The sequence below is a fragment of the Egretta garzetta genome, unplaced genomic scaffold (genome assembly GCF_000687185.1).
Source record: "Egretta garzetta isolate BGI_Z169 unplaced genomic scaffold, ASM68718v1 scaffold61, whole genome shotgun sequence".
NCBI lineage: Eukaryota > Metazoa > Chordata > Aves > Pelecaniformes > Ardeidae > Egretta > Egretta garzetta.
The window spans coordinates 1,360,224-1,362,779 of record NW_009258620.1 but is presented as its reverse complement, the minus strand read 5'-3'; positions in this window follow the sequence as shown (position 1 = coordinate 1,362,779).

The following is a 2,556-nucleotide window of genomic DNA, read 5'->3' as shown; positions in this document are numbered from 1 at the left end:
GGCACAGAATGTACTATTAATTCTCATTATCTGGCTAAAGATGTGGCCAAACCACTTAATACTTTGACATCATGTGAACCCTGAAAATGTATTTGTTTACAGAAATCTAATCTACACCATCTTGCTGGAGTCCAAAGGAAAATAAAGAGCAACCCCTGGAAAAAAATTTGTAACGACACTACCAGGTTAACTACACCTTATCCTGCACTGCATCCTCGCACTCCGTCTCTAAGCAGAAGACATTGATGCAAGAGACAAGCAAAACCACATGCTTTGGCTTGGTCCGTCTGCCAGCACTGGCTTCACACGAATACTTTGTCTCATTGTTTGTTCTCTTCGTAATCCAGCTGTTTCCCAAGACCTTTTTCTGTGCCCCAGTCTGCAGTAAAACTCAGCCTGGACTTCTCATGCACAGTGCTTCAGCAGTTCGCCACTCGGGCAAAACACTGTTATTTGCTTTGAGCAGTGAACCCCCAGGCAGCATATCAAACCCAGTAACATCCCATATTGCTTTATAGGCCTTCAGACAGACTCAACACCACAGGTTTTCTGCTTTTCTAGTTCTCCACTGGGTTTATCGTCTCCTGTTAGAGGAAACAGTGAACTGGTATTAAAACGGGGGCAACTTGCTCTAGGCCAGACAAGGAAGCACTAACCACCCACAGCTAACAATTTATGCAACACTGCGCTAATTTTAGTCTTGGATACAGCCAGGGCAGGCAATCCCTAGAGCAGAGATGCTTAGCTCTCAGCTAAGGGCAGCATGCGACATATGGTTGCTAAAGCATTCTCCTAGCAGGGAGCTTTATGTTTAGAGCTGAGTTGCTACAGTTCCCTCCAAGTCATAACTCTGAGGATTACTCATCCTAGGCGTGCAAAAGCAGAGAACTTGCCTCCTAATTTAGATAGCTCCCGCAGTCTCTCTGAATCAGCATGCAGCCTCAGCCCCACTGGGGTTCTATTTCCAGCACTTGATTCACTTCCAGGAAGGTCTGAACCTACGTGCTCTGACAGTCACAGGCTAAGAGGAGCATGGGAGAGGAGTGAATTCAGCAGATGACTGTACTACGTATCTCACCAGGACAGCTTGGGCACACAGGTCTGAAGGTTATGCCACAGACCGCGTCGGTCATCGATCCTGCACTGAACTGTGAAACAGTGACATCTTACGAGCCCAGCTGAGAACTGGGGGCGTTTTTAATCAAGATGCATCTGAGCCGGTAACTGCAACTCCAGCTGATCTATTCTGTATGTGCTATTTATAGCAGGCAGTAGAGGCTGAGAAGCATTGCATCATACAGCAAGGTTGGTAATATCAAGGACTAATGCAGCATTAACCATTTCAAGTCATTTTGGATGTCTTACACAGTTTTGCAGTGAGCTCCTTAGTGGGCTACATGAGCAGCTATGGCACTTGGCTGATAGACCTTTTCCTAGACTCCCCGGCACAGCCTCTGGCTGCTCTTCTGCCCCTGGCACCTTTGCTTATTCCGCCCACAAAGATGCCAAGTAGTACGATGAGTACAGAGTCCCTAGAACAGCATTTGTCTTCTCTAGAGATCTGTGCATGCACCGAGGCTCGGATACCCCCACACTTAAAAGCAGGCTATTCTAAGGAGCAATACAAAATGGAAAGATCAGAAGACTATTTATAAATTGGGGTTTTGCTGAAGCTCTCAAATGAAATAGCTTAATTTAAATAGGAGCTGGACCACTCCCGGATCCAGGAGAAAGCTGGGAGAAAAAGAAGCAAAGCAGCATATAGAGAATGCTCCTTTCCAGCCTGGAGAAAGCTCTTCTCATCTTAAGTGGTGGGTTGCAGCTGAACTGCTGCTGACAGCAGCTCTACAGTGACTGTGGTGCTCTGCCTTTGACTTTTAACTTAGCTGAAATAAGGTGCTCGGGCATGGCTGCAGACAGAACTCCGTAGCCAGGAGCTCTCTCGACTCATGCCCTCCCAAAAGCTAGTATCAGCATTCACCTGTGCAGAGCTCTGTATTCTCACAGGGGTTTGGAACACACAGTTCAGAACCATTGCAATGAGGCTCTTCATGGTCTCAGTGCACAAGTACATCCTCCCCGATTTCAGCAAGCAGCAATCAGGTCTGTGAGGTCCTAACAACGTGATTCTACTGGACTCCATAATAACCAGCAGTACCATCCAGCTGACCTGATGCTGTCGCTCCAGAAAGGGCAGCATCTGGAAAAGCAGAGTTCTTGTTGCTTCCATACAAAGCAAGCAGAGAGCCAACAACATTAACTACTCCAATCTACCCCAGAGTCTGACTTGAACACCTGATGGTGCTGGTAAGAAACACAAGCAGAATGAAAACAAACAACCAGCAAGTCCTGTGACATCTTAATTTCAAGCTCCATTAGAATCAGTGGAAGAAAAAAAAAAATCAATATGTCTGAATGAAAAAGACAAAGCTTATCAGGAGATAAATACTGGTTTTCCAAGTGTCTAAAAGTGCTTACAAAATATGTCCCAAACCAAGGGATAAAAAAAAAAAAAAAAAAAAGTTAAATAAAGGAAAAAGGGAAAAAAAAACTCTC